Source organism: Barbus barbus (assembly GCF_936440315.1).
Source record: "Barbus barbus genome assembly, chromosome: 3".
Taxonomy (NCBI): Eukaryota; Metazoa; Chordata; class Actinopteri; order Cypriniformes; family Cyprinidae; genus Barbus; species Barbus barbus.
This window is the reverse complement of record NC_136731.1, coordinates 12,219,736-12,234,898: the sequence shown is the minus strand read 5'-3', so window position 1 is coordinate 12,234,898 and position 15,163 is coordinate 12,219,736. Positions and strand designations below refer to the sequence as shown.

Below are 15,163 nucleotides of genomic sequence, written 5' to 3'. Positions count from 1 at the left end.
CTCTGGCGTCAAAACAATGGAGGACTGTGACTGCTCACTCAGGAAAAACACCAGTGTCAATCAACAATTGTGGGAGGGGCCTGGGTCTGTGTGACGTCACACAGCCAAGAATCTGAGAACGGCTTGATTTGAAAAAGGGGATATTATTTATAAGGATTAAAAAAATACCACTGGGTAGATTTTTATTATTATAGGGTGGATGTGAACAAATACTACCAACACACATTTATGTTCAAACAACATGTAAAAGTGAATTTTGCATCCGATGACCCCTTTAACAAAAAAAAAAAATGTATCCATCAGGAATAGTTAGTGATAACTGTCATTCCAAACTCATTTGCTGTTTTCTTTTCCATAGAACGGCAGTTTGTTTGCCCTTTAACCTGTTAACCCGCATCGGCCCGCGGGCGGGCCGGAAGGGCGTGGTCGGGCGTGGTCGGACTTTTTATTACCTTTGTTTTAGAACAATATTCAATCAATTATCATTAACTATATATCATTTGAAAGCTAAAACACTCAAGATTAACGATGTGAGCTTGTTTTTGAAATCAATACACCAGAGAGGAAAGGGTTAACAGAAATGCTGAAAGACCGGCCATTTAAAATGAACAAAGCGAACCGCAGTACTCACGTTTGATCGCCAATAGCGCTGGTCAGCTCAGACTATTCCAAGACACACCAGCATACATTTCAAGAGAAGGGTCCACTCTTCAAAATGCATCCACTTTTTAATCCAAAACAACGAAAAAATAGGGGAAAACACGATAGATCCTCCTTTGTTTACATAAGCGATTCGAGTTATAGTTATCGATAGCGTCCATTTTCCAATAAATATCGATTATAATTCGTATTCCAGCTTTGAAACGCCATCTATTTCCAGCAGAATCGTCTCTTCCGAGTAAGAATAGCCCTCCCTCGTCTCTCTCCTTCAATCGCAGGAGCTGTTATAACCCGGGACAGTAAGCGCGTCCGTGAATGGGTCAGCGAGGTGTCAATCCGGACACATCACAATAGGGGTGTTTGAACCCAGCCAATGCCTCGCCAGCACAGTTTTGATGGATGGAAGTGTTAGCCAACCACAAGGACGTTTAAAGTGATTGACAGTTTGAATAGTTTACGTAAGATTGTTTAGAGAATAGCTCGGCGTATTGTCCGTGTGTTTTCGTGCGCTCTCGGGTTACGCATGAAGCGTACACATAATGGCGTCGCGGCGCTACACAGACTGGCTATCAGCGAACAGATGTTGTCCAAAGCTCACATCTGAATCTCTCCATCGTGGATCTTCGACTTGAGAAGTGTTTCTGTGGCGTTTGGTGGTGTTTTGGAGGACGTGGGGAGAAAAATGGCTAATTTAGTAGCCGAATACGCGCTGAGATCGCTGGGAAGCGTGGATAGCATTAGCACGTAAGTGTCTCCACCCTCCTCTTGAATGTTTATGTGTCTTTATCATGTATTTGCAGCTTTTGTTTCATGTTAGCTGTTTTAGATTCTAAAAATGACAACGGAGAGGGATAATATGAGGGGATTACATGAGTTTTGTTCGTGTGGGTGGGTGGGTGTGTTTGTTTGTGGGTATGTCCCGGTTATTGTGTGTGTGTGCGCGCGTGTGTGTGTGTGTGTGTACAAAATGTAAACAGTGTTGCAAGTTTGATTTGTTTTGCTTACACACTTTCTCACTCTTTTTCTCTCACTCTTCCCTGTCTTTTCAGAGGTCTGGTGAATCCAGATGGTCAGAAAAAAAAACATTTTAGTGGCTGCTAGAGCGTCTTCCTCCACTGTAAATACTGTAAATAGTTTTTTTTTTTTTATTATTTAGTAATATTAGTAATAGTAATCTATTACTATATTAGTAAAATAGTAATATTCATAATATTCACCATATAAAATAAATAAAAAATACAAATGTTGTAAAAACAATGTATTTTGCATGTTTTGTGTTTTCACTAGTTCAAAAATGATCAAATCTGTTTTGGTTCACTGTTTTCATTATTGGAATTGTTCAGAATAAAGACTGTTTAGTTATGTTCAAATTCTGAAATAGTTTTGTGTTTTTTTGTGGTTTCATTGGTAGAGCAGTTCTGAATTGATATACATATGTAGTATGCAGTGTCTTATGGAGTCTCTAAATAGCATTTTTGAAAGGATTCCTAGACTTTTCTTGAAATAAAATATCCAAATGACTTTTCCAAAGCTTTTCTTGAAATGAAATACCATAAAGATGTACTTTCTGTAAGTCTTTACCTATAAAAAATTTATTATTTCATATTTTATTTCAGGAAATATTTAGGCGTTTTTTTTCAAAAATGCCATTTGTAGACTAACCAAATGACTAAATGAGTCAGCACTACAAATGCTGTTCAGAAATAGTTTTTTATTGTGTGTTTTGGTGGGCAGAGCAGTTCTGAATTGATATACATATATGTATTATGTAGTTTTGACTCATTTGGACATTTGTTTACAAAGTGTCTATTTGGGGTCTCCAAATGGCTTTTTTGAAAGGACGCCTAGATTTTTTTTAAATAAAAGCTTACAGAAACTACATTTTTGGGAGTATCATCCTCAAATTTGAATCAAAACATGGTCAGATGTTCAGCTTTATCTTTATGGTGTTTTCAGGCCTTTGGCATGAAAGTCTCATCCATTTTTCCCTTAGTGAGCTTCATTAAAACATATCGCGAGTCAATTTCATGTATATTTTACCTTGTTTTACTCTATTGCTATACTAATTTTGAGTTATTATGACTCTAGAGTAACAAAGGATCAAGTGTCTAGTTTCAAACAACACCAGATTTTTAAATATAGACCTTAGGGTTCAAGAGCTACAGACATTTTTATTTGGTTATATCGTTTTTTACAAAATGCTCAAAAATAGGGGCGCAGGGTAACAGGTTAAAGGACCAAATAAACCATAAAAGCTTGATATTCATGGTCTCTATGCAGTGTTGTCGTATAGAAATATGCAGCATGATCATTCTTCAAAAACTGTTCTTGAATATGAGGGTAACACTTTTTGAGGGCCAATTTTGATTTCATTCTGACTTCATCAAGCCCTGGAGACAAGACCTCCACTTTGGAATGCGATCACCAACCCCAGGCATCCTTAAGGGACAGAGCGCCTGCAAAGAACATCTTCTCCCACCTCATAAAAACCCTCACAGCACTCCACATCTCAAACGCTGTGCATGTGTTCGTGAGAGAGGGAGTATATGTGGAAATAAAAGCTGAGAGACCTGCTCTCTTTTCAGTGCAGTGATATTGCCCCAGTTTATCTTCCAAGACATGTCTTTGTAATGCAATCCTCGGCATGCAAAAACAGCTCTCTTTTTGCCCAGACTTCAAACAGATGTTCCTCGCTCGGTTGCTCCGGGCCCCTCCACGCCTGCTTGGCATGAAATGTCGGCATGGCAGTGGCGTGTTTCTGCGCAGTCTCGCTGGCACGCAGGATGAGACGATTACAGACACAAAGCCTTCGAAACAGTTAAGTTACGGAGTCCTCTGAGAGGTTTCCTCCCGAGGCACAGCAAGGTGTTATTTTCATATTAGGATGGATTTGACGTGTTAGTTAAACAGGAGCTATTCGCTGCATGCTAAGTGTGCTGACGACTGCAGTGCCGGCATTGAGTCTTAATGCACCGAATCTCCCTTCTTCGCTGGTGAGGGTGAAGCCGAGCTTTTGATGTAAGCATGGGATTTTGGGGATGTAAGTGATGATGCATTTTACACTCCCAGAGCTTTTAATTCTTTACTTACTTCATTAAACTTAAAGTATGTGATTTCTTTATGACTGAACGTTTTTCAAAAATAATCATTGTTTTTCAGTAAGGTTCCTGAACACTCCCCCCATCTGCCATTGGTCAAACTGGCCCTCCCCAAACTCACTCAATTGATTGAGTTGGTATCGATATGTCAGATGCTTAAACAAACAAATTGCATGGGACAGAAGGTCACACATTAGTGTGGGGACCAATTATCACGATCAACTACGACTTTTGCCTCATTAAACTGATAATTTGCTGCTTATTAATAGTTATTAAGGTAGCTGTTAAGTTTAGGTATGGGATAGGATTAAGGGATCTCAAATATGGTCATGCGGAATAAGGCATTAATATGTGGACCAAATTACTGGACCAAATCTTGCATTTAACAAAAAATGAACAGCAAATATGAACCAATTTTAACACTTTAAATATGTAAAGCCTGTGAAAATAGGAACCCCCAAAGACAGAGCCTCTACTACAATATGGAATAACATTCACTTTTCAAGACCCAATCAATCCCAGATGAATCCTGTCCAGTTTTTTTCTGGTTGATTTCCTTTTTTGGTTAGAAACATGTCAGATTAAACCAATAAAATGAGCTGCAAATTTTTTGTTGCTTTTTCTTGTTGACTTTAATATTCTGTTGTATAAACAAATTAATTTCATGCATTGTATAGTTACTATTAGTTTTTGCCAATGACAGTGTCATTAGATTTGGCTATGAATTTCCACAGAAAAGGTGCCTAAGCCTTAGATCTGTTCCTCTCCACTGCCACCGCACCGCAGAGTAAGTGCCGTTATTTTCCATTAGCTTCCCATTACCGCACCGGTGCTACTGTGGAGCCCCACTCCACTGGAGTGGCACTTCATAAATCATACTTCTGCTTCATAACTTCATAAAGAGCCTCCTCCAACCTCTAATGTTCACATCGCTCCCAGCCTCTTGAAAACGTTCTTTTTCAGTTGGCGTGTTATTCAGAGAGCTATACTCAACTAGTGCTCTTGACTCCAGAACCGCCAGTCTTAAGATGCAAAGCTTTGTGAGTGGTGCCGGTTTTTGATGTACCCTTGTGCACCTGACAATGTTTTTGTCACTTTATCGTGTTTTTTTATTAAACGCTTGTGCACTCTTTCTCTCCCCTCCACCCCTTCATTAGCATACATCAAGCTCTTGACGACATGACAAACTTTATTTGAACATTCAAAGTGCTGAGGTCTTGCTGCTTTCAGCTGGCAGCTGTCAAAAACCCCAGCTAGTGACACATCCTGCATCGCGTCAAATGCAGGCACAATCTAAAGACTATATATAGATGAAATAGTGTCATTTTAAGTGAGAATGGTGCAGAAAGGAGACTGCTGCTGTCTTCAAAATGGAGATTGGTTTATTAAACAGCAAAGAATACGTTTTAAAAAGGAAAGGCAGATGAAATCGTTCGCTAGTCATATCGTTCAGTTGTGAAATCTGGAATCTTTTATGTGCAGTTCATTAGTTGATGGAAGTAAATCAAAAATAAAGTACAAAGCCTTTCCCTCAAGGTGGTCCAATGTTTCAGCTGTGATTGTGAAGACCTGTCAGAAGTTATTGGAAAAGAAAACCTGTATAAACGAGTGGTTAGGTCCCGGGGAATATACTGAGTGTCTTTCATGCCACAGTCAAGGATGTTTAAAGGAATAGTTTGCTCAAAAATAATCGGGGCTTAATTTGTGCTGGATCCTGACAGAACAGGATCCGGGACCTCTCGGTTTTTGACTGTTTGTGTTCCGGAACCTGTTTGCATGGATCCAGAAGATGCGTTTTGGGCAATTCTGACAAGAGCTAAACAGATGCCGTTCAACAGAATATTGATTGTGATGACAGAAAGTGGAAGATTAGCAAAAAATGGCGATATTTATATGACCGTTATATTTATGGCCCTTCTAGCCATAAATATGCTATTTACATTTATGCAATATCAACAGACATTATTTGTGAATGACACGTCCCCAGTATTTGATATTCTGGTCACTCTTTTTAGTTTGGGGACCAATTCTTTAATGGTTATTATGTTTAGGTATGAGGGTAGCATTAAACACAAAAGAAGTGTAACGTAATAAAAACGTAATATTAATATGTAATTTAAAGAAATAGTTTAATTTAGCTCAAAGGGAATCATTTATGATTTTATAGGGAATTTTGAACAGACTCACTGTTACGGCGATTCACTGAACAAGCCATATAACAAACTCTGCACTGGATATTAAAATCCAAAATGTAGTGAAAACACTATTAAATAGCACAGTAACAAGATTGACAGATTAAGACATTAACTTGTGAGCACAAAACACAAGATACTTCTCTTTTCAATATAAATAAGGTTTTATTTATATAAACCTAAGACATAAACTAATCTAACACATGAACACAAGCATTCACACATTCACATGTTGCAGAAAGAGAGAAAGTAAGGAAAGGATGAGTTTAAGAGAATGAAAATGTGAAATCCCAAGTTTACAGCAATATATTAAATTGCATAGACCTGAACAACCATCACTTTGAGTTTCTCAATGAGGCTAAAATGTATATTGAAGACACTAATTCAGTTAGAACCTGGAGGTGTTACTTGCTTGCATTGCCTGTGTTAAGGGGTTTCCTTTGTGTCGTCGTCGTTGCAGACAAGGGGTTCCCCGAAGTTGCTGATTGGCTGGAAGTTCAATAGTCTTTGAAGTGAGGTCTTGGGTGTAGTAATTTTAGAACTATTAATTTAATTTTAGTTTCTGGAAATCGAGTAGTATCGATTTCATATTCGTGGATAATGGATATTAATCAAAACGTCCAACTTATACCTTATTAACGATACCTCATTAACGACTTGTCCAGCAAGCATTAAAACCAGTATGTTTTAACAATTCAGATTATTCCCGTGGCCACAATAATACCGAATCTATTACAGGGCTCCAGACAAAAAAATCGAGTAAGGAGCCATTGGCTCCTATAAAAGAAAAACTTAGGCGCCAAATTATTTTTTTAGGTGCCACAGAATAAAAGTGGTTTATTTTATTATTATCATTTTATTTTCCCCCCCTATTTTAACATTTCAATCATTTTGTCATGTGTTTATGTCTTATCTTTTCTAGGCTTTATCAGCATTTTAATCCATCTTGTAGATGATCAGATCGACCGGGGGACTAAGGTTCACTTAAAGTGTGAATTAAATGTCTTTTACAACTTGAAATGTACAGTCACAAAGAATTGTTCGTTACACAGAATCTGTACCAATATCATGGACCATAAGCATCACTTGGCAACTGAGTGCAGTGCATCCTATAAATGTTGTCACGTCTTGCACACATTCAGTCTGTTTTTCTTCATTAGTAAAATGCAATTTTATAGGAGGAGTTGAATCATGTACAACAGAATAAGTAAAAATATTAATATGCAACAGCGCATGAATATAGCAAAACGCTCCTCTTTATAGTTATTTTTCTAGCTGACTGATGAGTTTATGGACACTGAGTGGTTATTCTGAGGTAAATGTATTACAATGCAATGTTTACAAGCTTTATACATTTCCTCAGTTTGAAACAATGAGCTTTTACATAAAACATTTCAGTAAGTTGTACTATAGGCTTTCTTATTGCCTACCTTTTGATCATGTTCATTTCATACTATAGTAGTAAATCGAAATATATAATGGGTTCACTTGCTGCTTTAACTGAGGTGCTAAAGAGATCGCGCCTGAGCATTAAGTGCGATACTCTCCGCTCGCGCGATCCGGACGCATACACGGACCGTGTGGACGCGGGGCACTGGTGTTTATATTACCGACAGTGTGCGCTTGTGGTCCGCATTAAAGAGCACCCAAACCGCATCATTTGAATTTCGTAGCATTTTAAAGCTGATACTTTGTTTATTAAAAAGTAAGACAGCACAAAGCTTTTTGCGATTACTGGATGGCAGGTGCGCTTCAAATAACAGGAAGTCCATGCATTAACAGAACACAGCATATAGACTAAGATCTCGATAAGAAGATCGACCGGACAAGTGTAAATGCATCTGGTTGTTGAAACCACATATGGTAATTTTACTCCTCCCATAATATTAAAATAATAGATGTGTGAGAGCGTTTTATAGGCTATATGGCATGTTATAGTCAGATATGACAGCGCAATGCCACAGGCATCACTGCGGATGAGTAGCGGAGTATTTCTTCAGCAAGCGATGCGCAAACTGAATGAACCTGAAAGTAAGCTGCAGACGCTCAACACACAATCTTCTTCATTAAAAGTAGCGAGACTAGCCTATCTTTCCAGTGCTGATGCCGCGCGCTCTCTTGATATTGAAATTAGCTGATAATTAATAAAATTATCCATTGCTTTCATTGACGTGAACTCCGTTATATTTGCATATGAAGAATTGGGAATTGGGAATATGATGAATATGACATATGGGAATTGAAGAACGGATTTATATCCGTTTTGCGAAGACACATTTATGTGGCCAAGTGTAAATGGGGAAACGTTTTAACAAATCATATAGATATCCGATCAGAGAAAATGCATGAAGTGACCAGGTGTAAACAGGCCCTTTCAGGTCTCTCTCACTGCGTTCTGCAGACTGTGCGCGGCAGAGACGAGGACTGTTTGAAACTCTTTTCAGTAAAACTTTGATGCGCATCGTCTTATGTAAGTTTAATACGTGAACATAACAAAAGATGTGAGTGCAAAACAATCGGGAAAAAAGTCCTTTCATGCAAATTATATATAGTCGCCAGTGGCGACCTCAGCAAAAACTTCACTCGCAAATGAATATTTTTGGTCGCAAATGCGACCATTTTAGTCGCAGTTTGGAGCCCTGTATTAGGTAATTTTTTAGCATAGGTAATTTTTAGCATAGGTAACGCGATCTTTGGCAAATAGTTTGAGACTTGAAAATCACATAGCATCAGACAAAGATTTCTTAATAAATCAAAGTTTATTTGCTACTCTACAACACTACTAAGCTAAAATAACACAAAACAGAATACGTACACACACAAACACACATACACGCTGTAGGAAATGAATTGTTTTAATTTGAAGAGAGTTTAAGGTTCTAATGCTCGTTTCCAAGAATGCTCTAACTTCAACCTGAGGGAGTCACAAGCCAGGAATTTTACTATCTTTACTCTTAAAGATGAATGCAACCAGTTTCCATCAGAATTATGAAGAATTATTTGATTACTTGCTCTGAGTTGTTTCGTTCCTTTCCTGGTTGAGGGAACCCCGGGTGCGGATTGGCTGCTGAAATCGCTGTTGCGTGATGTCACTGGGGATGCCCTCTTGCAATTGGCTGGTTTCTCTGTGATGACGCACTTAGGAAGTCTGTTTAGAGTTATTTCGGCTTCAGGTGTTAAAGTTTCTTTGGTCAGAACTTTGAAGGCATGTGTGGATCCTTGCCAGATGGTATATGGCTGAGAGCGCTTAACAGCGCGATCAGATGAGGAGCCGAAGTTTCAAACAGCGCGCGAGCAAGCAGCAAGCAACTAAGCAAAGCTGGGCGTCTGTCTTTAACGGACTGATTTCAGTCTGCCCCTTTTGTTGTTTGATCCAATCACAAGTGTTTCTGTAGGGCGGAGCCCCGTCCCGCACGGCTCAGTTTTCCGTGCGTAAATCCTTTGTGGAGTTATTTCATAAAATGAAGAACATATCCTAGCAGATTCCTATAAATGTTTTAATCATACATTACGATGAGAAAAGTCAACTTTCATCCACACCAAATTATAGACGCAACTAGCTTTCATTCAAAATCAAACAACAGGTATTTAGTGTACACAAAGTACATACCTTAATTTTATATACTACATGGGTTAATGCATCGATTAACGTGCTACCTTCTAAATAATCACACCAAGCATATGAAAGACATAAAATAAACACACAACCTCAATATATATTGCCTATATATATATATGTTGCTTTCGGTAGCAGCAACAATTATTATGTCTTTCGGAACACCCATAAAGGTCCGATCTTCTTTGTTCTGCCAATAAGAAGAAAAGGCGCGTTTCTCTGCTGGGGAGAAACGGGAGGTCGTGGGAATGTCATTCTCGTGGAGATCTGGTGTTTTTCTTAGCACGGACGTCAGTTGTAAATCTGTCTCTCCTGGTTGATAACATCATTGAATTTATGCGTTAAACGCTCAGGAGATATCAGGGGGTGTCTGTGCTGGAGCCTTTCCAGATGCCACATGCTTTGTACTGTTGATTGCGCAACTTTTATTTATGGTAAACCGGTCAGGAACAACATTGAAGGTTCTGTTCTCAATCCATTGCAGATGTTCCCTCAAATTTATCCTGGGTTTTAGAGGTCTCCTGATATAAGGAGATTTAGGGCAGGAAATCGGCCAGCCAGTCAAATGCAGATGCTGGAAGTGGAAGTCTTAACTCCTGCTAAGGAATGTGCTGACTTGAAATTATTTTGTGTGCGTGTCCTGGTCTACTAGGCACTACATGGGCATTGGCTGAAAATGCGGAGTTGGTCTGGTTGAAGTTTGAAGCGAGTGCAGTCGGAGCTAAACTTTGCAGCGCACTTACATTAGAACACGAAACTCCACGGAAAGAAAAGAAACTAAAGTAAAAGAATAAAAATAAAAGGAGGTAATGAGACTAGGTGGTTTTCTTCTCATTGTGGTAGCAGCTGGCATGTGGGCCAGAGAGCACGCTCAAAGAGCAGCGTCAAAACGCGGTGGCAAAAGAGAAGAAGAGGAGAGAGAGTGACTAAGAGAGAGTTTGATGGTGTCCTGAGTTTTTAAACTCGGCTTTCAGACTTTCCCATCTGGACGTCTAGACCAATTAGATACTGTCCTTGCTCGGGGTATTGCTTTGTTTCTCCACCCCACTAATAAATCAACATGTTATCTGTTCAGTCAGAGGTCCGAACTTTACATGATTTCTATAACAAGACTATGATGCATTTTACAAAGAATTGATTGGAAGAAACATTTAAAGCATGATTTTTCAGACTCATACATACCAAACACGCATCTGAATCCTTCAGCTATTCAATAATGATTAAAAAGACATACATAATATTTTATTAAAACATGGTAGTCTAATATGTGGGTTACAAACATAATATGGGGTTCTGCATAGAAATGTCCTTTTAGGATGATTTTATGTGCATATGAAAAAGAAAGTCTTTGTATAATTCTATGGAAAACGAAGGAATGTTCTTTAGACAAAGGAATTTTGGTTTGGTCTGTCTTCTATGTGTGGGGGTAGTCAGTCTAAGGAAGCTCGTGAATTCAGCATGGAACCCGTGTGATAGCCATCTCTTTGACCATCAGTCCTGATTACTTGCCCCAAATTTGACGGCCTCCTTCCTGAATTGGAATTATCAATAAGTGTTCTTTTGTCTCAAGGTTGTAAGCTGTTTTGTGAAAGAGGCTTGCTGGTTAGTTTGCTTGCGTCAGACTAGTTGGAGCTAGGAATCTGATTTACGGCGTCCTGTTTCCTTGGGCCTCTCGATGGAATTCCAGTTTCTCATGTTTCAATGTTCTGATCGCATCTTAAATTTGTCTGATTCAGTCTCTGATATTCTACAGAAGATATTTTGGAAAATGTTTCAGTGTTTTTCGTACAATGACAATGTCATTGTATGGACAAAAACAATTGAAACATGTTTTAAAATGTCTTCTATTGTGTTCTGCAGAAGAAAGAAAGTGAGGTTTGGAAGGACTTGATGACAGAATTTGGACCCACTTTATATTAAGTGGCCTTAACTACTATGTAGTTAAATTACATTTAAATTAATCATTTGATACAATGCACTTATTGTGTACATACATGTTCTTACATTGTACTTCTATTTTTAAACATACCTATATGTAATTACATCTGTAATTAATTTCTGTAATTACATTTAAAATTACACTGTTGACTCATCCCTTACAACTTAACCCACCCTTAAACCTACCCATACCACCAAACCTGACCCTAACCTTACCCATATCCCACCTCAATAAAAGCAAAAGTGTTTTGCAATACAATATGAACACAATATGTACATTGTACTTATTCTTTATGTAAGTACATAGTAGTTAAGGCCACCTAATATAAAGTGGGACCCAGAATGTTCATTTTTGTGTAGCACTAATCTAATGGACATTCATGTTTTATTTATTATTACTATTATTTTTTATTATTATTATTATTATTAAGTTGGTGATGCCTTTAGTGTTGTTCGCTAAGACAAGTATCACAATTGCTCAACCCCCTGTTGCTAAACCAAATGAGCTACAGAAAGCCCAGGAACTGTTAATGTCACATCACAACTTTGCTGTTTGAGAAGCCTTCCAAAGAGGGTAATATTATAGTGATAAAATTGGTATTGTTAAATAAGAGGTTAATAAGTCGAATATGAGTTTATATATATTGACAGATAGTTGAGGAAGTGATACCCTGAGACAGCGAAAGAGAGTCCTGATGCTCAGAAAGAAGAAAGAGATTCAGAAATGTCAGAGATTCAGAGACTTTCTTAAAGAAAGTTGTAGAAGTAGGTTACAGGGACCATGATATGATTAAAGAAACACCCAGATATAAAGTTTAGACATAACCCTAGCATCGTGGTGATGAGTTTTGCACATGCAAACACCACTCAGCTTTTCCTCAGAAAATGTTAACATCTAGTTAGGCTCCTCATAGGGCTACTTTGTAAATGAGGACCAAACCTCTTCAAATCACTGACACTGCCAAAGGTGAGGAGTTCAGCTCTTGTGAGGTGCTCCACAGTCTCATGCATTAGCACCAGTACTAGTAAACCCACTGTCAACCCCCCCCCATCAGTCCATTCAGCCATGCTGTTAGCACTCAGATGCTAAGAGCCACTTTTCCGTAGCACATTTTTGCTGCATCTCGTGCTGAATTTGTTGCGCAAAGAAAGTTGTACGTAATGGGCTATTAGCCAGACTAGGTGCTGCACGATGGCTCCTATACTCAAAAAGCTGTCTAGCTCTATATGAAAACCACTCCCCCATTTCCTTTCCCTCACAGATGCCTTTACCTCCCACTCTTTGAGGCAAACATTCATGGCATGTCGACTTCAATTACACGTGGGCCTCCCAATACAGTACGCAGGGCTGCGTCTGCTGTAGTGTGTACTAGTTGTGTTGCATGGAATGTGTATGATGAAGAGGGTAATTGAGATAAAGTCTTTGGGATTGGAGGCCAATGGAGAGCAGTACAACATGGTCTTATGAGTCCAGCATCTACCGCTAGATCTCAAGAACCCTCGGACCATATACGGTCAGCTTGAGACACTCAGATGTTGTCTCGATAGCCAGTGCTAAAATTCTTTTGGGGTTAAATCAGTCGGACAGGAGTCTCCGCTCACAATGGATCTGGTTTTTAATTACCAAATGGAAAGACTGTTTTTTTTTAGGTTTTGTTTTTGAACCAAGTTCTGAAGTAGTTCATAAGTAAACTGATTGACACTTCAACTTGATAACATCAGAGTTTGTCAAATGAAAAGGAGGGCAGTGAGTGGGGGACAATTGGCTAAATGGCAAAGGCCTAGACTACAGCTCACTGTGGGACAAAAAAAGAACAGAGAGCTGTGTTCAGATAATGTATACTCTTCCTCTTTGAAGTGGCTTCCAATCCTTTCATTGTACCCCGGAAGATTAATTACAGAAAGCTAGAACAATCAGTTAAATCCACAACAGGAAAATTATTTTAGAAAAGGCAATCATCTTTCTTGTTGCTCCTCTGTTCTCTGTTATATTATGTTCTCTGAATATTAAGACATTTTTAGCATAAGATGGTGGACAGAGACTGCCAAAGACCTCAGTGTCTGTCTGGCACAGCCAGCAGAGAGCCAGACTAGACCCAACAAGACCCAGGTCAAGACCTAAACTCAGACCAATACCAGACCTCTTAAAGGGTTAGTTCACCTCAAAATGAAAATTCTGTCATTAATTACTCCTGTTAACAGGTTAATTACTTAATTACCCCCTTATGTCCTTCCAAACCCGTAAGACATTTCTTCATCATCGGAACACAAATTAAGATATTTTTGATTAAATCAGAGAGCTTTCTGACCCTGCATTAGACAGCAACGCAACTGTAATGTTCCCAGGTCCAGAAACGTAAGGACATTGGTAAAACAGTCCATGTGACATCAGTGGCTCAACTTCAATTTTGCGAAGCTACAATACTTTTTGTGTGCAAAGAAAACAAAAATAACATCTTTATTCAACAATTTTTCTCCCCTGAGTTAACGTCTTCCGCCATTTTGGAGAGAATCACAATGCATATGCACGCTTTCCACTAAAAGTAAAAAACGCTGATTATGTTCATGTGTGCGCTTTCCCCCCTAACGTTAACATTGCTGATTACGTTGATTACATTCTTGGGTACTCTCCAAAATGGCGAAAGACGTAACTCGAGGTAAAAGAATTACTGAATAAATTATTAATTTTCTTTGTGCACAAAAAGTACTCTTGTAGCTTCGCAAAATTGCAGAGTCAGAGACCTCTCTGATTTAATCAAAAATATCTTAATTTGTATTCCAATAATGAACAACGGTCTTACGGGTTCGGAACAACATGAGGGTATTTTCATTTTGGGGTGAACTATCCCTTTAAGACTAGAAATCATCATACATTCTCACATTCACTGAACTTGACATGAGACAGTACATCAGGATGGTGAACACCAAGAAAGACTGGCACATTCAAAAACGAGCAAAAATAGTCAAAAATTACAATTAATTAATTAAAAGCTATAGATAATAATGTGTACCTTTTTTGGTGTCTTCGTTTGTTTGTTTGTTTGTTTTGTTTTGTTTTTGAAAATTGGTCCCCAAACTAAAGAGTGCCTTTTAAAAAAAAAAAAAAATACAAATACATCATAATAATAAATCAAATGTAATTGTAATAAGTCATTAATAACAATGCATTAAGCTGTACCGGTTTATTCATTTTTTCACCCAGTAATTTTATGATATTTTTTTTTCCAAATATCTTTATTTTCAGAATAAGCAAAAATACATTTTTAGATTTTTTTTTTTCTATCAAAAATTAGGCATGCCAACTTGTGAATAGTTAGATAACACTACAAATCTATTCACAATGCTGCCATGCTTTTCTCATGTTCAGAGGAGCAGAATGTAAAATAGTCATGTCTGTCGTGCACTTCATGTGAGAAATGTTATGTCACAAGTTTGGTAACACTTTAAATTAGGTAACACTATTCACTATTAACTAGTTTCTTATTAGCATTCATATTACTAGCTCATTGGCTATTTATTAGTACTTATAAAGCACATATGAATGTGTTATGCTCCTTGACCATGTTCTAGATTCTCAAATTCTACCCAGTACCTAAACATAACTACTACAAACCTTACATACTATCAATAAGCAGCAAATTACGAGTTTATCAAGGAAA

General features: G+C 38.2%; 1 protein-coding gene across 4 annotated transcripts in view; it reads left to right on the top strand.

Moving 5' to 3' along the window:
- LOC306847021 (centrosomal protein of 112 kDa-like) overlaps positions 1 to 15,163 on the top strand; it is a gene marked incomplete at its 3' end in the record, with an annotated part of 163,796 nt that overhangs the window by 137,766 nt on the left and 10,867 nt on the right. The gene's annotated exons all lie outside the window — the stretch shown is intronic.